The sequence below is a fragment of the Cucurbita pepo genome, chromosome LG11 (genome assembly GCF_002806865.2).
Source record: "Cucurbita pepo subsp. pepo cultivar mu-cu-16 chromosome LG11, ASM280686v2, whole genome shotgun sequence".
NCBI lineage: Eukaryota > Viridiplantae > Streptophyta > Magnoliopsida > Cucurbitales > Cucurbitaceae > Cucurbita > Cucurbita pepo.
In genome coordinates, this window is record NC_036648.1 from 5,312,184 (window position 1) to 5,336,017 (window position 23,834).

The 23,834-nt window shown below is 36.5% G+C and overlaps 3 non-coding genes across 3 annotated transcripts; all 3 read right to left on the reverse strand.

Annotated features, from left to right (window-relative positions):
- Positions 1 to 4,758: 4,758 nt before the first annotated feature.
- On the reverse strand, positions 4,759 to 4,830 carry TRNAQ-UUG. Its single transcript has one exon. It is a non-coding gene; the product is annotated as a tRNA-Gln (tRNA).
- A 2,964-nt stretch (positions 4,831 to 7,794) lies between these two features.
- Positions 7,795 to 7,866, reverse strand: TRNAQ-CUG. Its single transcript has one exon. It is a non-coding gene; the product is annotated as a tRNA-Gln (tRNA).
- Positions 7,867 to 22,216: 14,350 nt separating this feature from the next.
- On the reverse strand, positions 22,217 to 22,288 carry TRNAQ-CUG. Its single transcript has one exon. It is a non-coding gene; the product is annotated as a tRNA-Gln (tRNA).
- Between the last annotated feature and the right edge of the window lie 1,546 nt (positions 22,289 to 23,834).

Here is a 23,834-nt window from a genome sequence, read left to right on the forward strand (position 1 = left end):
TTGGATTTACTCCCAAATAGTACAACACTCCAGTTGTACTCTTCCTATCATCAATATCCCCAGCCATATCACTGTCGCTAAATCCTACCAGCTCCACATTCGATAGCTTCTTATAAACGCAGCCAAAACTTAGAGTACCTTTCACATACCTCAATATTTGTTTTACTGCTGTGAGATGTGAAGTTGTTGGTGTCTCCATGTATCTACTCATCACACCAACTGAGTAGGCTATGTCGGGCCGGGTATTAACTAGATAGCGTAAGCTTCCAATAACACTTCTGTAAAGTGTTTTGTCAACCGCAGGTTCTCCATTTCCATGTTTGCTCATCTTCATTCTTGGTTCCATGGGAATCGAACAAGGATTGCACTCCCCCATTCCTAGCTTCTCTAGGATTTTTCTTGCATATCTGGCCTGACATAAAGTGATTGATTCACTGCTTTGTCGTACCTCAATACCCAAGTAATAGCTCAAAAGTCCAAGATCGCTCATCTCAAATTTCTGGTGCATCTCTTCCTTGAACTTAGCTATAACTTGTTTGTTTGAGCCGGCTATGATTAAGTCATCCACATATGTGCCGATTATCATTGCTTCAACTCCATTAATTTTCTTGTACATAGCATATTCCTGTGGACATCTAACAAAACCAAGTGACTGCAAACATGGATCAAGTTTAAAATTCCAGGGCCTCGGAGCCTGTTTTAATCCATACAAGGCTTTACGTAGTTTTAACACCATGTTTGGATTTTCTTTGTCAACGAACCCTTCTGGTTGAACAACATACACCTCCTCTTCTAACTCGCCATTCAGAAAAGCTGTCTTTACATCCATATGATGTACTTCCCAATTCTTAATGGCTGCATAGGCAAGAATTAATCTCACTGTTTCTAACCTGGCCACTGATGCGAATACTTCACTGTAATCTACACCGAACTGCTGTGCATATCCCTTTGCCATGAGTCTCGCCTTGTGTTTCATAATTTCTCCATCTGGATTTTTCTTTAATTTGAAAATCCATTTGATGCCGATTGCTTTATGATTCTTCGGCAAGTCTGTGAGTTCCCACGTTCTGTTCTTTTCGATGGAGAGAATTTCAGATATCATGGCATTCCTCCAGTTTTCATTGTTAGCAGCTTCCTCATATGAGGTTGGCTCCTCTATAGAAAGAAAACAAAGGTCCATTGCTTCCTCCTCTGCTTCGTTCAGTTCTCTATAAATATTTTCTAGAAACCTGAATTTTTTCGGCGTTGATGAGCTTGACGATGATGCATTTGAGGTACTGTCCGACGTTGATAAAGTTGAGGACGAATTTTCCCTTTGTCTTTCGTCTGGATCAACTTCGATATTTTCAATATTTCTCTCCTCTGTTTTTCTGAAATTTGAACGGTGAAAGTTTCTCTTTGTTCATCATCACCATTTGTGATTTCTTCCCAACATCACTTTTTCTCCTCTTCGAACACCACATCCCTGCTCACCATAATTCTGTTCTTTTGTGGATCCAATAGTCGGTAAGCTTTGGTTCCATCTTCATATCCTAACATAATTGTCTTCACACTCCTATCAGCAAGTTTAGGAAGGTGTGAATATGTATTCTTGGCATGCGCAAGACACCCGAAGATTTTAAAGTGATGAACATTTTAAAGTGATCGCCAACAAGTTTATTTCCACTCTCATCCAGTTGTCCCAAACTTATAATATTGCTCTTGAGTTTAGGTATGTAATAGACTTGCGATAAGATCAAGTGCTCATCCGTTTTGCATTTGAAGAGCACTATTCCTCGACCACAAATGTCTATTACAGAGTTATCACCGAAGCGTACCTTTCCAACAACAGATGTGTCGAGCTCACGAAACACCCTCCTTTCTCCTGACATGTGGTTGCTTGCTCCAGTATCTAGGAACCAGGAATTTTTAGCTCCAATATTGTCGGGTGACGGCACTATAGTTTCATTCAACATCACAAAATTAGGCTCTTTGTCATGTGTGGTTTTAATTTCACACGCCTCTATCATCAGCAGTGAAGACTCCTCATCCTTTTGCATCTCTATCAGGTTGAGTTGTTCGTCTTTTGTGGAACACTCTGATGCGAAGTGTCCCATTTTCTGACACCTGAAACATTTCATTTTACTTTTGTCAAATCTCTTCTTTTGAGTTTGCGACTCTCCTTCATCTCCTCGATGCCAGTCACTTCTCCCACGGCCTCTCCATCTTCCGCGACCCCGTCCCTTGCCTCCTCTGGAACTGCCTTGATCCTTCCATTCTTTCTTTAAGGATTTTGCAGTCTCTCGTTCCTTTCATTCTGCATGAGTGAGGAGAACGGTTTCATCTTTTTCTCCAAACCCTTGCAACATTTCTTCATGTGCCATGAGTGATCCAATAATCTCATCAACGGATTTCGTTTTGAGATCACTGAACTCCTCAATCGTTGAGGTAATTTGAAGAAACTTTGCAGAGGTGGATCGTAGAAGTTTCTTAACTACTTGGATATCATCCACAGTATTGCCGAGGCCTCTCAATTTGTTGACAATAATGGTGAGTTTTCCAGAATACTCATCAATACTTTCTGAATCACCCATCCTCAACGCTTCAAACTCCCGCCAGAGAGTCTACGTTCTAACTTCTTTCACTCTTTCCGCACCTAGATTCATATTTTTCAGCATGATCTAGGCTTCCTTGGACGTTTTCTTGGCACCCAACTGTAGCAACGTATCTTCTCCAATACTTTGATAAATAGCTGCTAAAGCCATCTTATCTTTACGGTTATCTACTATTTCGGGTGACTCAATTGCCTCCCAAACACCTTGTGCCATCATAAATACCTCCATCTTAATCGCCCAAGCTGCATAGTTGCATTTTGTCAGCATCGGGTATTTGAGTGTGACAGATCCCTCCTTTTCTTGAATCCGTACACTCACCTCATGTGAGGCATCACCTTCTATCGCACCGGTGTTTTGGCTCCTGTCACTCGATTCCTGTCTCATTTTTTGATCTCTCTCCCTTCTTGACCGCTCAATCTTTAAGTGAGACATGATTGAAAACTGGCCTTGATCTTAACGCTCTGATACCAATTGTAAGAAAAAAAACGCAACAGAAGGGGAGAATAAACGAAGACACACAAATTATTTCTTCTTTTTGTGGTGTCTTTAGAACTTGGCACCATTTTCTTTATATACTAAAAAATTTACCTATTTCTACTACAAATGAGCAACCACTCCACCACTCCTTCCACTCCTACTACTCCACTCCCTACAAACTAGTTCCTTCCCCTACTTACAATATTTCCGACCTTTTTTCATGGAGAAATAAACAACAGAAAAATAATAATAATAAAAAACAAATAATAAAAACAAGTTTATAACCAACAAATTCATCCTGTCATCCATGTCAGTAACCTCAAACCATACCATCCAGACGACGACGACCAGCAACGCAACCAAGTGACACAACCATTAGTGACGATGAAGGACTCGAGTATGAAAGAAGTAGAAGAGATTTTGGCCGAGCGAACTCGTCACATTGGCAAACCTAAGCGCAACTTACAAGAATTTTTAGTCAAGTGGAAAGGACTTCTAGAATAAGAAATCAGTTGGGAACGTGCTGACGACCTGAAGACAGCCACACCTCAGACTGCAGAGTTCAAAGAAATGAGACGGTTGACAAGGAAGTCAACCAATTAAGTGGGGGAGGATGTCACGGTCATGCTTGTCCAAGGCATGTTGCCCATGGCCGCATGCCCGTGACACGCCGAAACCTTTTCCTTGTACTACTTTTTTGCTTTCTTTTACCGCTTTCATGTTGTATTATTTCTTTTTTGTTTTCTTCAAGAGTATGACGTTTCGGCGATGTCATGGCTATGCCTGGTAGACATGAAATGCCTCAAAATGTACTATAGGGGGATACGACGAGTTGTCAATTGCTCATAGTTAAATGCATTGAGCCGTTTGTTGTTGCCTTTTTGCTTAGATTCCCATATAACAACAATTTCAATTTCTCTCTTGCTTTCAAAACTCTCTTTCTAAAACCTCTCTCTCTTGCTTTCTAAAATCTTCTCTTGAAATCAAGACCTGAGGGTTGTATTCACGTTGTCCGACTGTAGGCAACGTAACTCGAAGTAAGCTTGACCCACTCAGTGTTGAGAGTGGGTGCCGTACAATCGCCAAATCCAGTGCCTAGAAACCGCGATTGTGACACAGTGCATCCAAAGTAAAAATAGTTACAGAGTTCGATGATGTGTTATTTAGAGGAGCTACCATGGCTTCCTCCAATTAGTGAATTCATCTCCCGAATAGAGCTTGATTCCGAAACAATCTTGATCTCCAAAACATCTATTAGGATGGCTCGAGGAGAACTAAAGAAAAGCTCAAGGAACAACTACATTGCTTGATAAAGGCTTGATAAGGCCTAGTGTTTCACCTTATGGAGAAATAACTTATGCACGAGCAACCTTATGGAGAAATAACTTATGCACGAGCATTTTGGTCATTTTTCTCCGGTCCTAAGTTTAAGCCCTAAATATACTCCTACGTTCTTAAAATGCTCATTTTTCTCGGGTCCTAAGTTTAAGCCCTAAATATACTCCTACGTTCTTAAAAATTGATATAGGTCATGATTATGTGTTAAGGCAATCTATTAAAATTTCATGAGCAACATAGGTTATTTACTAAGTTAATTTAAAGTTTTATGTTTTTCGGGCAAAACGTCGGAATTTTAGTACTTAACTCATTATTCTTAGCCTAAATCTTCTTTTCTCATAAACAAAAGAGGTCCCACCGGGATTTGAACTCGGGTTATTGGATTCAAAGTCCAATGTCCTAACCACTAGACCATGAGACCACAAATGTTGATACAATTATGATACACTTTATTTCTCATCTATAGATTTTTTTTATTTTTTTTTATTTTACTAATTTTTTTTGTCTTCAATTAAAACTCTAAAGTAATAATTCTATCATTGCACTTTTGGGAATGAAATGAATGTGTAAATTAAATGGTGTATTTTAAAAGAATAGAGGGACAACACGAGCAGTGTATCGATTAATATTTCTCGACCACAATATGTGCATGCCTTGAAATTATAATTTTGTAGAACAAGGCAAATGGATACCGTTTAGGATATAGAAACGCTCTTAATCAACGTTGGATAAGATGGTGCAAAAGGAGCTAGTAAATAGATGCAATGTTGTAAGTCACAGTTGCGAGCAACTACCAAATTTTTGCTATAAAAAGGAGATCTCTCCAAGTTCTTCTCATACCTTCAACACAATCACTCTTATCTTCTACCATCTCTATTCAATATTCTTTTTCAAACCAATTTAGTTTTTGCCAACATGAGAGTGATTATTTATTTATGGTGCAAAAAGGGCCGTAGTTGATTTTTTTCTTATGTACCGCTCATACTAATTTTTAACAGTGAGAAACGTGGTGGAGTATCAAGATGAAGACCTTGCTTAGATCGCTAGAGTTATGGGACTTGGTAGAGTATGGACTTGTTGAAGTATTAGAACCCACCATAGAAGAAATGGAAAGATTAAGAGAAACTAAGAAAAAGGATGTTAAGACTTTGTTCATTATTTACCAAGCTATTCATGAAACTATATTTTCACGAATTGTAGTAGCAACCATAACAAAGCAAACACGGTTAATTCTGTAGAAGAAGTTTCAAAGAGATTCAAAGGTCATAACAGTGAAATTGCAACCTCGAAGACGTGATTTTGAAACTTTGCTCATGAAAAATGGTGAATCAATTGTTGATTTTTGTCAAGAGCAATGACAATAGTCAGTCAGAGTGCCTATGGAGAAAATTTCAGATGAACAATTGTTGTAAAGGTGTTGAGAAGCTTAAATCCAAAGTTTGACTAGGTGGTGGTTGCTATAGAAGAAGCTTAAGATCTATTAAAACTATCTGTTGATAAACTGATGGGCTCGCTTAAAGCTCATGAGTCAAGAATCAATAGAATATGTTGATAAACTGATGGGCTCGCTTCAAGCTCGTGAGTCAAGAATCAATAGATCACAACAACCATTGTGGTTGTGTTAACAGGGGTAGAGGGAGAAAGGATGGACAAAGAAAGTTTAATGATCAAAGTAACATAATGAATGTCATTCAATGTTATCATTGCAGAATATATGGACATATAGAAGCTGATTGTTAGTATAAAGATCCACAAATGAATTTTGTGGCAGAAAATGGAGAAGAAGAAAAGAAAGATTTTTTAAGGCTTGTATTGATATTAACCCAAAAAAGGTAATTTATGGTCTGTTGATAGTTGATACTCGAATCATGGTAAGGTAAAACTGTTAGATAGTGTTGAATTTATTCCTACTTTAGGGTACAATTTATTTAGTGTTGACAAATTGATGACGAGAGAACATTCATTCTATTTAATGACAGCACATGCGTCATTACAAATTGTCATGACTTCAATTAAGATGTTTCCATTGATGTTCCTAACTTGGGGGATTTTGCTCTTGCTGCTAGCACAAAAGATGACTCGACGTTATGGCATTTGGAATATGGGCATCTTCATATGAAAGACCTAAAATACTCCGAGATAAACAAAGGTATGGTTTTCGGATTACCAAGAAGTGTTTTCATGTTGGAAAAGCTAAAAGAGTTTCAATTGTCTAGAATTGATTCATGTTGAGTTAATGTGAGCCAATGCAAACTAAGTTCTTCGGTGGGAGTATATAATTTTTACTATTTATTGATGACTATAGTTGCATGTGTTGGTTCGAAGTTCTAGAATTTTAAAGCTATAGTAGATAACCAAAGTGGCTACCACATTAAAGTTCATATCTAAATAATTCAATCTCCTTTGTGAAGAAAAAAGCATCCAAAGGGAGTTATAGCTCCTTACACTCCAAAACAAAATGGAATCGTCGAAGGAAAAAAATCGAACTGTTATAGAGATGACAAGAAGTATGTTACAAGAAATAAGACTTTCAAACTAATTTTGGGCAAGAGCCGTAAAATCATATATCTATCTGTTAAATCTATCACCAATAAAGGCCGTCATGATTTGGTTGGAGAGTTCCTAGACCTTATTAGCCCATATTTCTTTCAATAAACTTCATTCTTTCCCTTTCCTAAATGATAAAGGAAAGATCCTCGAGGGACACATTTGCATGCGTCCAATTTCCAAGTCAAGGCTCTTTCTTTTCTTTCGACAACACGTCATAGACTTCTTCAGACCTCGACTTCCTCATGAAAAACCTTCATCTCAATATCACAAAACTAAAGGATTGGTTAATTAAAATTGAGGACGGTAGCGAAGGAATTTGAAATTCCTTAAAACTTACCTTATTCTAAAAAAAAACTCTTCAATTACCCTCGTTCGAGAACTTATTAGGATTCGTTGCCTTTTTGAGAATTACTCAGACACTCAAAAAATGATTGGATAGATGGGAAAATTGAATTTTTACACTTTCCTCTTTAGACGTTAATGATGGGTGAGATTGGGGGAATAAGATTTAGGCATTCTTGGCTGACGATTTCTTAATGAAAGTTGTGGACAATTCTCTTAGAACGTTTAGGAACTAGTTTGGGATCAAATGGGACTACAGCTCTCAAATTTGAAAGAAACTTAAAGAATAAAACACCCAAAAATTTAGATCTCAATACTCACCCGTGCCTAAATTTGAATTTGAAAACTCTGAAATGTCCTAAGGAAAAAGTTCTCTAGAGTTTTCAAATTAGGTAGCCACTAGTATTTTAGTGTTGCCACCGGAAGAAAAANAAAAAAAAAAAAAAAAAAAAAAAAAAAAAAAAAAAAAAAAAAAAAAAAAAAAAAAAAAAAAAAGTCCCACCGAGATTTGAACTTGGGTTACTGGATTCAGAGTCCAATGTCCTAACCACTAGACCATGGGACCACAAATGTTCACACCATTATGGTACAATTTATTTGGTATCTTTATTTCTTTTATTTTACTTGAATAATTTGTGTAATATTATAGATGGTAAAAAAAATCAACGGTCACCCCTAAACTTATTCTATCACTATAACCTTTGCACTTTTGAGAATAAAAAGTCTACGTAAATTAAATGGTATTTTTAAAAATAATAGAGGGACAATCCTTAAATAGTGTATTGACCATAATATTTGCATGCCTTGAAATTATAATTTTGGAGGACAAGGCAAGTGGATACAATTAAGGATTTAGCATTGAATACTAAATGAACTTTCTATCTACCACTACAAAAAGAGCTACTAAATAGATGCAATGTGGTAAGAGACCGTTCCTAGCAACTACAAAATTTTGGTATAAAAAGGAGATATTGCCAAGTTCTGCTCATAGCCTCAACAATAGGAACTCTCCCTTCAAAGTTTTGACAATTCTTTGGTTCTTAGGTACGATATAAACCTATGTATATATATTGGAATTTATAACTCTTTTTGGTATGGACTAAGACAATAATAAAGCATTTGGAGCTTTAATCTCATTCTATCTTCGATCTTCTAAAGTTAAGATGTGATTTTGAAACTTTGCACATGAGAATGGTGAATCAATTGCAGATTTTTGTTGTCAACATCAATGACAATAGTCAATCAGATGTGTGCCTTTGGTGATAAAATTTCAGATGAAACAATTGTTGCAAAGGTGTTGAGAAGCTTAACTCTAGAGTTTGACAAGGTGGTGGCCACTGGCTGCTGTAGAAGAAGCTAAAGATTTATCAATACTCTCTGTTGATATATCGATGAGCCCACTTCAAGTTCATGAGTCAAGAATCAATAGATCAACCGAAAGAAATGAAGAAAAGACATTTCAGGTGGAGGAGGCAGACAACAAACAAGGAGAAAATGAATTTAGTAAGTATAGGTCGTGGAAGAGGAGGATTTCGCAGTAGCCATGATGGTCGTGGTAACCAGTGTAGAGGGAGAAATGATGGACAAAGGCACTTCAATGAGCAAGTAACATAAGGAACGACATTCAATGTTACAATTGTAGAAGGTGTGGACATATAAAAGCTAATTGTTGTGATAAATATCAAGAAATGAATTTTGCATCAGAAAATGAAGAAGAAGAAGAAAAAGAAAAGTTGTTTATGGCTTGTATTGATATTAACCCAACAAAAAGTGATTTATGGTTTGTTGATAGCGGACGCTCGAACTATATAACAAACATCAAATCTTTATTCTAGGAACTTGATCAAACGAAAAGAATTAAGGTGCAATTTGGCAATACAAGAGCGATGCAAGTTGAAGGATAAGGCATAGAAACGTTGATATCAATCATGGTAAAGTAGAACTGTTAGATAGTGTTCCATTTATGCATGATTGATTGAGGGTACAATTTATTGACGGTTGGATACTGTTATATTTGATGACAACACGGGTCATTACAAATAAGAAATTAGGTTATAAAGTTCAAATTGCATGACTTTAAATAAGATATTTCCATTGATGTTTCTAACGGGGGATTTTGCTCTGCTAGCACTAAAGATGACTCAACGTTATGACATATGAGATATGGGTATCTTCATATGACGGGTCTGAAAATACTCAGGGATAAAGGTATGGTTTTCGGATTACCAATAATTGATTAAATTAGTTTATGTGAGGGATGCATTTATGACAAGCAAATTAAGAAGTTCTTTACCGGTCAAAAAGTTAAAAGAGATTCAAATTATCTAGAACGTATTCATGATTATTTACGTGGGCGAATGCAAACTAAATCTTTGGGTAGGAGTATATTTTTTTTTAACATTTACCGATGACCAGAGTAACATGAGTTGAGTTTATTTCATACAACATAAGTCATAAAATTTTCAGAAATTCTAGAATTTTAAAGATGTGGTGGAGAACCAAAGTGGCTATCATGTTAAAGTTCTTCTTATAGATAGAGGTGATAAGTTCATATATAAAAAATTCAATCTGTTTTGTGTAGAAAAGGGCATCTAAGGAGCTAACAGCTGCTTACACTCCAAAACAAAATGGAATCGCTGAACGAAAAATCGAACTATTGTGGAGATGGCAAGAAATATGTTACAAGCAATGAGACTTTCAAACAAATTTTGGGCAAAAGTTTTAGCAACATCTGTCTATCTATTAAATCCTTCACCAACAAAGGATGTCATGGATCGAACTCCTAATGATGCATGTCATGGAAGGGAACCATTTATAAGTCATTTATGAGTCTTTGGTTTTGTTGCTTATGCTTTGAAAAATCTTCAAATTTATCAAAAGCTTGATGAAAAATATGAAAAAAAGCGTTTTTCATTGGTTATTGTACTCAATCAAAAGCACATGAATTATACAACCTTCCTGATGAAAAGATTTCAGTTCAAAGGAATGTAATATTTGATGAAAATGTAAGTTGGGATTGGAGTAAAGAACAAGAGCAATACAATTGAAGTTTCTCTCGATGAATAGACAAGAGTTAATTATAGTGTATCTTTTAGTGTCTCTACATCAATACAAAATTTGTCAAATTTATCAATTTTAGTATCACTAAACAACAACTCTTCTCTTGAAGAATTTTCGGATGAGACAATCTGGACTTTTCTAAGTTATACTTTTAGGAATTGTTTCATGGTAATCATTTCTAAGTAAAATATAAAGAATTATTTTAGAATTAAGCCAAGAACCTCAAGTTGAGCATTTTACAAAATGTTAAATTTTAGTACTTAATCACTAATCTTGGCCTAAATCTTCTACATTCCTTTAAATCTTACTTACCTTGCTCAGTGATACATGGTAATCATTTCGCGGGTCTAAATGCATGATCTATTGGTAATTCATTCATCTCTAGGACATGATACGTTTACCTAGGTTAACCCCTATAGTATCTTTTATGACTTAGCTAGTCACATTTTCTCTTGTAGTGATATCTCATCACTGCCTTTTTCGAGCACATGAACCTTTCAAGTTCTTGTACACGATCCTAGATAACTCTATGAAGACTCTAGTTTGGTAGCTAGCCTCCCTCGAACTTCGAGGATGCTGCATCTAGTGTCTTTTCTGAGACATATCATGTCTCTGCTAGTCTTACCTGTTTACAAGTCACCATCTCACTATCCTTCAGGTAGTTTCCGAAATCACGTTGTTTGGAAGTTCTACCTCTACTTGAGAATGCTTCACAAGTCTGGCATTACGCACGTGTATGAAACTGGAGTTCTACTCTTTGTAATCCAGATAACCTACACAAGGGTTGGTTCTTACTAATGCCCATCTGAACTTTCTTCCTTCAGACGGCGAAGGCATGGCCATAGCTTGACCTCTTTTCTTGCTGTTCTCAATCCTGAGGTTCACTAGACTATCTCGACGGTTCCACGTCCTCCACCTTGTGAGCATGCATTCCCATACCAAAGGATAGGTTAAAACACGGTTTCATAGTCCTGATAACCACGTACTGCTTTTGGACTTGGTCCTCTCCACCAAGGTCCAAAGCGACTTGTCATTTACTAGGTGATCCTTCAGTAGGAATATCCTACCCCCCATGACTCATTAGTGGACTTGGTCCTCTCCATCAAGGTCCAAAGCGACTTGTCATTTACTAGGTGATCCTTCAGCAGGAATATCCTACACCCCATGACTCATTAGTAGCGTAAAAGCGTACATCTCACTTATGGAAGTCCATAAACTGAACTTATCTCGTGAAGACTCCAACCAACCTTGAAGCCCTGACCTCCATATCTTCACTCTCTATGTTGGTGAATCTTATTTCTCGACTTCCAACTTAACCAAACTCACTCGTGATAATGGTTTGTTTGAGGGGTGCATAATTCCTATGGTGGTCGCCTTTGTCTGTAAGAACTTTGTCTGGGTCTACTATGTGGTTTGCACCAAGACATGCTCGATACTGTCTAGGCCTACTACGTGGTCTCCATGGAGGCACGCTTGATACTGTCTAGACCTACTACGTGGTCTCCACGGAGGCATGCTTGACATCTAGAATTATGGTCATGAGAGGCTGGGTCATAGGTATATCATCTTGTACTGGGCCTTAAAAATTCTCATGTACATTTCTATGGGTTGGACGTCACGCTCTCTGCGGTCACCTTTTTGTCTTCCTAAGACTAGTAAGCTAAAATTGACCCCTCTTGGCCTCCTCACAATAACTTGAATCTAGCATCAACATATAGAGGGAATATTCACTTTTAACACTCTAAGGCGTTAACTCAAAACATACATCAAGTTCTTACCGGCGTTACATCATATCAATACCTACTAAACAAGGATAGACTGCATACATGGTCGCGACGAGGCATGTTGTCGAGTTGAGTCACAGAGGTGTACGACTCTCTATCCTAGGAAAAAGTCTACAGAATTAAAAACCCGACTGCTCTGATACCAATCTGTCATGACCCGATTTTCGAGGCTTCGAAAAACTGAATCGTGACTAAAAAGACGAAATAGAAAACAAATAAGATTAAAAAAGAAAATAAAATAAAAGATAAAAATCTGGTAAAATTTAAAACAAGAAAAGGAAGTCAAGGACTCCAAAATTAAATATAAAATCAAAGTCAAATTTTACAAATAGTAAATACAAATATAAAATGAACTACAAAAGACTCCAAATGAAAATGGATTGACGCTCTGAAACGACACCCCTGTGTGACAGTGCAGCTCTTGAACACCTCCCCGTATCGACTGGTACTTGAAAAAAAAAAAAAAGGAAAAAAGGGTGAGTATAAAAATATACTCAGTAAGCAACCTACTTGTAGGCTCTTTTCGCATATTTATCTTAGTCGGTATCCACGGTCTTATCTCTAGGTTCTAGTGAGTGTGAGTCACGCTACAACTCTCTTTTCTGTATCTTAGGAGGCTTGCCCATCTTATGCAGTGGAATGATTAGTGTCCTAAGGTGAGCCGTGACCTCACAAGTAAATCTGAGGGAATAGTATGGCTGGATTTGAATATGGGAACTTGTTGGGAAAAACTTGAAAAAAATCCCTCACAAACTCTCTCTTCACATATATTAAATCCCTTCCAAGTTTAGTCACTCACCAGATTCCACAAGTTTAGTCACTCACCAGATTCCACAATCTCATTCTAAGGCCAGAGAATAGTAGGGAAGACACTAATGGTGGTTCAAAACCGGTTCGTGAGGAAAAAGGAATTTGAACTACAAAAGGTAAGTACTCAAACTCCTTGAGTTTTAATGCTTAAGAACATGCTAGCTAATTTATTATAATTGATGTACTTAGAGTACCTAAGATTCAAATTGCTTACGCATGTGTTATAACAACATCATCATTAGCTTTGCACACAATTATTCACATGTGGATATAGAGTCTGATGTCTATATATAGTAAAAATCTGGTAGAGATACATGTAGGAGATATTTTGTAAGAATCTGTCATATATATATATTGTAGATATTTAGTAAAAATTTGACTGAGATATATACGAGAGATATTTCATAAAAAATCGAGTAGAGATATATATGGTAGATATTTCGTTGACACCGATGTATATAGTAGATATTTCGTAAATATCTGACAAAGATATATATGATAGATATCTAGTAGAGATATATATGGTAGATATTTTGTAAAGTCTGGTAGAGATATATATGAAGATATTTTGTAAAGATAGGGTAGACATATATATGATACATATTTTGTAAAGGTTTGGTAAAACTATATTTAATAAACTAAAACCATATCTATACCCATTATGTAGTGCTTTCAATGTGTACTTTCTTCATTCACGTTATTCTCTCTTGTTGTAGATACTTGAATCCCTCTATTCTCTCTTGTTGTAGATACATGAAGTCATCAATAAAACATTTAGTCAACATTACTCCTTGAATTCTTTCTCTCCTGTTCTTTGTCTTCGTCTTGATCGAGTGTGTGCGTTGTTAACAACTGGTATCAGAGTGAGGCGAGATTCACCGCAATCTGTGAAGATGGAAAGTTTAAAGATTGAAATTGAGAAGTTTGATGGATCCAATTTTAGTTTCTGGAATATGCAGATGGGAGATTATCTGTTCTAGAAAGATCTTCACGAACCTCTGTTGGGCGTGAAGCTAGATACCATGACCATGGAGTAGTGGAAGCTCAAGGATCGTCAAACCTTAGAGTTGATCCGGTTGACGTTGTCTAGGAACGTGGTGTTCAATATCATCAAGGAGAAGATGACGTCAAACCTATTGAAGGCGTTGCTGAATATTACGAAAAATCGTCGGCTATGAACAAGGTGTATTTGATGCGGAGGCTGTTCAATCTATAATTGTCTGAAGGTGGATTAGTTGTAGATCATATAAATGAGTTCAACATGATTGTAAGTCAATTGAGTTCGGTGGAAATTAATTTTGAAGATGAAATTAAGGCACTAATTTTCATGTTATCTTTACTCGAGTCGTGGGATACTATTGTTGCTCAGATCAGCAGTTCCTGAGGATCTGAGAAATTGAAGTTTGATGAAATCCGAGAAGTAGTTCTCGAAAGTATTAGCAAACGAGAAATTGGGGATTCATGTGGTGGTGCTCTCAGTGCTAATCAAAGGGCCCAAATAATGGGCGATCAAACATAAAGTGTTGGAGTTGTGGAGGAAAAAGGTCACTTCCAGATACATTGTACAAGACCAAGGAGAAAGCAGAATCACAAATCAGAGGATGACGATGATGCTATAAATTTAGCAGAAAACATTGAAGATGCTCTAATCCTTAGCATAGATAATAGCTTGGAAGATTTTGTGATCACTATGGATGCAAGGGGATAGCAGCTCCCTCAACCTCCAGACGAAAGAAGGTTAAGACGCATCCAAAACCTTATCATTCATACAGGCCTAGAGAAACATATCGGAATAAACCCGTGCAGTCTCAAAAGCCAACATATTCAAGAAGGAAGTATACTCCTACAAAACCCCATAAAGGAAAGAAAAGGCAAACTTGCCTCAAATGTCGAGAAGAAGGACATTATGCTAATAAGTGTCCAATCAGAGGAAAGATCAATGAGTTGGAAATAGATCAAGAGCTGAAAGATCAGCTACTACGACTAGCGCTAACCGACTCAGAACAATCCAGCGAGAGAGAAATCCTCGAACTCCAAGAAGAATCCGATTCATATTCTAGCACAGAATACGAATCAGATCAAGAAGGGAAAAGGACGTGCGAAGGATGCATAAATGTCCTTACAAAGGATCAAGAAATTCTACTCGAAGTAGTAGAAAAAGTTCAAGATCCAGAAATTCAACAAAAAATTGCTCAACGACTTAGAGATGCCATGACAATCTCTAAGCCACCTGAAAGGGAAGAAAGAAATCCCTGCAGACTCCAATCTGTTCTCCAAAGATTTGGAAAACCGAGGGAACTCACTATNAGAAGTAGTTCTCGAAAGTATTAGCAAACGAGAAATTGGGGATTCATGTGGTGGTGCTCTCAGTGCTAATCAAAGGGCCCAAATAATGGGCGATCAAACATAAAGTGTTGGAGTTGTGGAGGAAAAAGGTCACTTCCAGATACATTGTACAAGACCAAGGAGAAAGCAGAATCACAAATCAGAGGATGACGATGATGCTATAAATTTAGCAGAAAACATTGAAGATGCTCTAATCCTTAGCATAGATAATAGCTTGGAAGATTTTGTGATCACTATGGATGCAAGGGGATAGCAGCTCCCTCAACCTCCAGACGAAAGAAGGTTAAGACGCATCCAAAACCTTATCATTCATACAGGCCTAGAGAAACATATCGGAATAAACCCGTGCAGTCTCAAAAGCCAACATATTCAAGAAGGAAGTATACTCCTACAAAACCCCATAAAGGAAAGAAAAGGCAAACTTGCCTCAAATGTCGAGAAGAAGGACATTATGCTAATAAGTGTCCAATCAGAGGAAAGATCAATGAGTTGGAAATAGATCAAGAGCTGAAAGATCAGCTACTACGACTAGCGCTAACCGACTCAGAACAATCCAGCGAGAGAGAAATCCTCGAACTCCAAGAAGAATCCGATTCATATTCTAGCACAGAATACGAATCAGATCAAGAAGGGAAAAGGACGTGCGAAGGATGCATAAATGTCCTTACAAAGGATCAAGAAATTCTACTCGAAGTAGTAGAAAAAGTTCAAGATCCAGAAATTCAACAAAAAATTGCTCAACGACTTAGAGATGCCATGACAATCTCTAAGCCACCTGAAAGGGAAGAAAGAAATCCCTGCAGACTCCAATATGTTCTCCAAAGATTTGAAAAACCGAGGGAACTCACTATTCAAGATTTACAAAGAGAAATTAATAATCTCAAACAAGAGGTATAGGCGTTAAGATCTGAAACTAGGTCAGAATCTTATATGCTTCGTCAAGAAATTCTCAATCTTCGGGAAAGGTTGCCCGAACAAAGAGAAACGGCGCAACCGAACCTGGACGAAGAAGATTTTCAAAGTTCCTTCGTTGGAGCCATCACCACTTCTCAATATCAAAAATGGTACGCTCTCGTTACCTTAAAAATTTATGATTTCAAAATCACACTAAAGGCTCTTATAGATACTGGAGCCGATCAAAATTGCATTCAAGAAGGCCTAATACCTACAAAGTATTTTGAAAAAACTAATGAGGGTCTTAGAGGTGCAAACAACAGCAAACTCAAAATTAATTACAAACTATCAAAAGTTCATGTTTGTAAAGATGGAATTTGCTTCGTAAATTCCTTCCGTTTAGTAAAGGACTTAGGACAAGAGTTAATCCGAGGTACTTCTTTCATTACTCAATTATATCCTTTTAGAATAACTGAAAAAGGGTTAGAATCAAAGGCCTTAGGAAAAAAGATAAAATTTAACTTCCTTTCCCCCTCAGGATTAGTGAAATAAATAACATTCAAAAGAATTCAATTATTTAATCAATAAATGTATTAAATTATAAAGAAAAACAAATTTCTTTTTTAAGAAGAAATTTCATTAAAAAAAAATAGAAGAACAGATTCAAAATAAGATTGTCCAGTCTAAAATCAAAACTTTACCAACTCAAATAGAAAGTGAAATTTGTTCAACTATCCCTAATGCCTTTTGGATTAGGAAGCAACACATAGTTGATCTCCCTTATGTCAAAACTTTCGAGGAGAAAAATATTCCTACGAAGGCCCGACCTATTCAAATGAATAAAGAATTATGATAACCTTCGCCTGTTTTTCAGAAAGCTTTGCTTTAGATCTGGTCACCAATGTGAAACCAGCATTCATCGCATAGCTGTCGGATGTCATTGGAGTAGGTGTGCTTGAAGAAGCATTGGGCTTCTTCCCTTTTTCGATTACTTTCTTTCCGGTCATTGCTGGGAGAAGGAGATTGGTTAGGAAGAATTTTTATTTGAGAGTGAGAACTCTCTTGAGAGGTAATCTGCGAAGGGGTTTTCGACCCCTTTTATAGGCAAAATTTGGGAGTTGAAGCAGGATAAAATGGCTTGCCATCTAGCAAAAATTTGTTTTGACACAAATTCTTGACATTTTTTTTCTAAAACAAATTTAGATGCTCTTGAATCTGTTTTGATAACAAAGCTTTTGTTAATTAAATCACTTTGGAATTTTTGTACACAAAGTACTATTGAAAGTATTTCTTTCTTTACTGTTGAGTAATTTTTTTGAGTAGAATTCCATATTCCCGAATGGAAACGGACAATGGATTCTTTCTTGTCAAAGGACTGTTTCAGGATTCCTCTATATCCAATGTCGGATGCGTCGGTCTCCACTATTAAACTAGCCCTTGTGTTTATCAGCGATAAACACGGAATTGACTTGACAAGGGATTTAATTTTTTGGACTGTTTTGGTGTGTTCTTCCGTCTAGGGCTTTGGATTCTTTTTTAGCCTTTCAAAAAGTGGCTTGCAAATGGGTCTGATATTTTGAAGGAAATCAGACACATAATTGAGACATCCCAAAAATCTTTGTAATTGGGTTTTATCTGTAATTTGGTCCGGAAAGTTTGAGGCAAATTCAATGGACCTTTGAATGGGTTTAATTAGACCCAAATGAATTTCAAATCCAAGAAAATGGATTCTTGTTTGAAAAAGTTTAATTTTGGGTTTAGACACAACTAAAACCGTTTCTTTTGACTGTCGTAAAAAATGTTTGAAGATGCTTAAAGTGTTGATCGATGTTTTGAGAAAAAATCAGAACATCGTCAATATAAACAATTGAAAAGTCTTGAAAAGGATTGAAAATATCATTCTGCCTCTTCAACACGGCCATCTGCCGTTACTCCATCGAGACCTACTGTCTCTTCCACTTCAAAGGTACCTTCTGTCCCCTCAACCTACTCGGACGCGGTTGTCCCCTCATCTTTTCATTGTCTCCAAATAAAGAGTTGTTTCGAAATTTCAAGTCTGAAAATTTGGAGAAGGTGTATCTTGCCAACAACAAAGATTTGGAGATTGAAGGAAAAGGGGATGTCTACATCAAAACTCTGGCAGGAAATCGGTGGATATTGAAGGATGTTAGATGTATTCCTGGTCTCAAGAATAACCTGATCTCTATTGGTTAGTTGGATAGCATAGGTTATGCAACAAAGTTTTGGAAGAGTTCGTGAAAGATTGTGAAGGGTGCTATGGTGGTAGCACGTGGCACAAAATTTGGAACCTTATACACTACCGCAGGGTGTATGAACATAGCTACTGTGTTGCTAAGAGTGCTTCAAATTCAAGTCTATGGCATAATAGACTTGGACATAAGAGCGTGAAAGGAATGAAGATGCTGACCGCGAAAGAAGTTTTGGAAGGTATGAAATCTGTTGATATGAGTCCTTGTGAGAATTGCGTTATGAGCAAACAAAAACGAGTTAGCTTCACACGGACTGTCAGAGAATTGAAGAAAGGTTCCGAGACAATAAAACAAGTGGGAGTTGAGGTTGAGTTGCAGAATAATTCACTGGGTGATGTTGTCGCAGATACTCAAGAAACTTCTGNGCTAAGAGTGCTTCAAATTCAAGTCTATGGCATAATAGACTTGGACATAAGAGCGTGAAAGGAATGAAGATGCTGACCGCGAAAGAAGTTTTGGAAGGTATGAAATCTGTTGATATGAGTCCTTGTGAGAATTGCGTTATGAGCAAACAAAAACGAGTTAGTTTCACAAGGACTGTCAGAGAATTGAAGAAAGGTTCCGGGACAACAAAACAAGTGGGAGTTGAGGTTGAATTGCAGAATAATTCACTGGGTGATGTTGTCGCAGATACTCAAGAAACTTCTAAGACTGTTGCTGAGGAACCAGAAGCAGAGGAAGTGGCACCTGAGCAGGTGTTGAGAAGATCATCCAGAACTTTTAGAGTACAAGATAAGTATTCACCTTCATTACACTATCTGTTGCTGATTGATGAAGACGAACGAGAGCCCTTTAATGAGATCCTACAGTTGGAGGATACAAGCAAGTGGGAGCAATCCATGGATGATGGGATGTTTAAGCTTCATAAATGCTTTACTCTCTCATCTACTGATGTTGAGTACGTGGCAATAGCTGAAGTTGGAAAGGAGATGATATGGATGACAGACTATCTAGAAGAATTAAGCAAGAAATAGGCGAGAAGATTTTTCATGTAGATAGTCAAAGTGCCATGTAGTTGGTGAATAACCTAGTCTATCGTTCAAGGACAAAACATAGAAGGCGATACCATTTCACTTGGAGGTTAGTGGAAGATGGTGATGTGTTTGGAGGAGATAGAAGGTGCAAATAATTCAACAAATATGTTAACAAAATGTATGTTGGAATATTGAGGTCGTGTGCAAAGTGGTGAAATTCTTGGTTGACTGAATCACTCTACCAATGGAAGATTGTTGGGATATGGAGTCTGATATGTCATTTATAATAAAGATCTGGTAGAGATATATATGGTAGATATTTCATAAAGATCTAATAGAAATATATATAGGGTAGATATTTCGTAAATATATACATCGTACATATTTAGTAAAGATTTGGTAAAACTATATTTAGTAAACTAAAACTATATATACGGCCATTAGACGGTGCTTATAACGTGTACTTTCTTCATTCTCTTTCTCTTTGTTGTACATACCTGAAGTTATCATAAAACTTTTACCCAATATTACTTCTTGAATTTTCTCTCTCTTATTCTTTGTGTTCATTCGATCGAGTATGCGTTGTTGTGCGATCCTAACAACTCTTAGGCTATAGAGGGACTACAACCAATTATCGGCAGACACGGAAAAAGAAACACATGGAGAAGAAAACATCCCGACCTTGAATTCGACGAAGGGAGACGCTCTTAGAGGCATGTTAACTAAGGGGAAGAGAAGAAGGAGGGTAGGAACCTAATTTAGAAAAGGGAGAGAAAAGAGAGAAGGAGAATACAAGAGTCATTTCTTCATCCAGAAAAACCTCATTCTGCTGTCAATGAGAGAAGTTTATTTTATTTCCATATTTTAGTTGTCTTTTTTTCTGCCGCTGATGTTTGTATTGTTTATGTTAAGCTTAATGGATGTCATAGGATAACTTCAAAAGGGAGGGAGACGACGGTTTAGGCTGTTCAATATTTTATGATTTTAAGCTGATTTTTATTATCAACACGTGTGATTAATGAATTTGTTGAGATATATTATTTATCAAATATATCTTAGATATTATATCTTAATATTCTTCCATTTATAAATATTTTATTTTATTATCAGTATTTAATTATTTTATATTTTTCTCATTTGTACGGCCTTGTATCCTATTTAAAGGATATCAATATCAACCATAATACAGACCTTTCCAATTATATTTTCTATCTCATTCTTAACAGAACTAAAGTTAGGAGCTTTAGTGACGCAATAGGAATATTGTGTAATAATAAGACTTTGATAGTTGAGAAACAATCGAGAGAGAATCAATTAGCATAAAAGTTATCAACATAGAGTTCGGGTGTGTGATGAGAATTATCATCATGGTTCTCGAACAAAATGTCCAAGTTTTGTACTTAACTCACTGTTCTTGGCCTAAATCTTCTTAAGGTTCAAATTGATTTCAAGTGATTCTCACGGACAAAACTTGAGAAACACTTAAATTAACTACTTACCTTGCTTAGTGAAGTTTGGGACCTTAGATTCTGGAGTCTCGGATATTCGAATTACTCATAATTTTCGTTTGCAGGACCCTAAACGAGTCTATTTTTAGGAACAAAAAAGAAATTCATGAGAATATATCCATAAATGAGTTAAATAAACTAAAAATTAGTATTGATATGGTTTAGGAGGTGACATGGTCGGTCGAGAAGTGGGTCAAAGTTATTTTGCATGGCATCAATACTCCTTAATATGCAACTTCTTAACCTATATAGTGGCCTTTGGCTTTCGATTCCTTCATGAAAGTTACAGAGGAAATTTCAAGAAAGAAGAAGAGACAAACCTCATGACCTCTTGTGGAACGTAGCCAGAGTTATCAACCGTCAAAATACCTTTAGAAGTTAGTTTTCTCACTAGAATAAACGCATATTCTCTCTCTATTGGTCGGATAGTTCTAGACCTTTTTAGCCCACATTTCATTTCATAAACTTCTTTCCCTTTACTAAATGCTAAAGGAAAGATCCTCGAGGGACACATTTGCATGTATGCATCCATTTTCCAAGTCAAGGTTCTCAAGTCTTTAGGCAAACTTCACGTGATTTTTCCTCTCCTTAGACAACACGTTATAGACTTCCTCAAACCTCAAATCCCTCATGAAAAACCTTCATCTCAATATCACGAAACTAAATGATTCGTTAATTAAAATTGAGAGACCGTAAGAAAGGAATTTGAAATTCCTTAAAACTTACCTTATTCTAAAAGATCTTCCATTACCCTTGTTCAAGAACTTATTAGGCGTCATGGTCTTCTTCAACTACTATTTGGACACTCAGAAAATTATTGAATAGATAGGTGGGAATGACAAATTCATGTGTGTGCACGAAATTGAATTTTTACACTTTCCTATTTAGGCGTTAATGATGGGTGAGATTGGGGGAATAAGATTTAGGTATTCTTGGCTCGCAATTTCTTAATGAAAGTTGTGGGCAATTCTTTTTTAGAACGTTTAGGAACTAGTTTGGGATCAAATGATGGACTACAACTCTCAAATTTGGAAGAAACTTAAGAATGAAACACGGAAAAATTTAGAGCTCAATACTCACGTATACCTGGATTTGAATTTGAAGACTCTAAAATGTCCTAATGAAAAATTCGTTGTTAGAGGGAGCTTGCACCTCCATTAAAATCTTGGTCTGAATTTGAAAACTCTGAAATGTCCTAATGAAAAATCTCGGTCACTATTATTTTAGTGTTGCCACTAGGAACAAAAAAAAAAAAACAAAACAAAAAGTAGGTCCCACCGAGATTTGAACTCGGGTTACTGGATTCAGAGTCCAATGTCCTAACCACTAGACCATGGGACCACAAATATCATACCATTTTTTAATGGTGAGAAATACTAGTGGTGAGAAATACTAGTTTTTCTTGTTATGCACCACTCATACCATTTTTTAATGGTGAGAAATACTAGTGGTGAAGCATGAAGATTAAGACCTTGCTTAGATTGCACTAAATATGAGACTTGGTAGAGTATGAGTNAAAAAAAAAAAAAAAAAAAAAAAAAAAGCTAAAAACGAAGAGAAACCAAGAAAAAGGATGTCAAGACTTCATTATTCACCAATCAATTCATGAGACTATCTTTTCACGAATCTACATCAAAGCAAGTACAGTCAATTCTATGGAAGAAGTTTCAAGGAGATTCAAATATCATAATAGTAAAATTGTAATCTGTAGAATGTGATTTTGAAACTTTGCTCATGACAAACCGTGAATAAATTGTAGTTTTTTTAATTTTATTTTATTTTTATTATTATTATTATTTGTCAAGAGCAATGACAATAGTTAATCAAATGTTGGACTTTATAGATAAAATTTCAGATGAAACAATTGTTGCAAATGTGTTGAAAAGTTTAACTCTAGAGTTTGACCAAGTGATGGCTACTATAGAAGAAACTAAAATCTATCAATATTCTTTGCTGATAAATCGATCGGTCCGCTTCAAGCTCATGAGACAAGAATCAATAGATAAGAAAGGAAGGAAGAAAATGCACTTCAAGTGAAGGAGGGTAAAAATATAATCACTAGCCCAATAGAGTCATACCCAATAATTGTACGAGCTCATTGTATATTTATTTTAGCAGAGATTTTAGAAAAGATACAAGATATTGTAGGAAAAGAGATCTCAGTATTTTAGAAAAAAATATTTAGATTTGTTAGGTCTAGATTGCGTAGATATAGTATAAATACCCCTCCACCCTACCTAGTTTTTCATCCCAAGAAATACCAAGCATTACAAAGTAGTAGTATTCTACAAAGTGTCTTGTATTATGTTCTCGATTGGTCTTAATAAAGTGTGCGAGTGTTTCTCACAGAGAGTTGTGTTCAACAATCTGGTATCAGAGCATGGATTAGAGAGTTGTGTTCAACAATCTGGTATTAGAGCATGGATTCCTCCATAATCGGCTTCAACTTATGGTAGCTAACATGTCCCAATCTTGCATGCCATAGATCTGTCGTCTCATTCTTTCGGGTCATGTCAACATAGGTAGACTCTGTTAACAGGACGTAAACACACTTCACTTTTCGTCCTTCTATCCTCGGCTTTCCTATTAACTTAACATCTTGATAGACTTTTACATCTTCTGGCCCAAAAAGACGTAATTTCCTGATGTTGTTAGTTGTGACACTGACAACAAGTTCTTCTTTATACCCGGTACATGTTAAACATTATGTAGTGACACTGTATCAGATTTATTGCGAGGCATGATTGTCGTATTGCCGATCTGAGCAATTGACAACTGTGTTATTTGCTGTGTGTACCATACGGCTTCCTTTGTACTCTTTCTTGTCTTGCAGTTTTCTTTGATCGCTAGTCATGTGGTTTGAACATCCTGAATCAACGATCCAGTC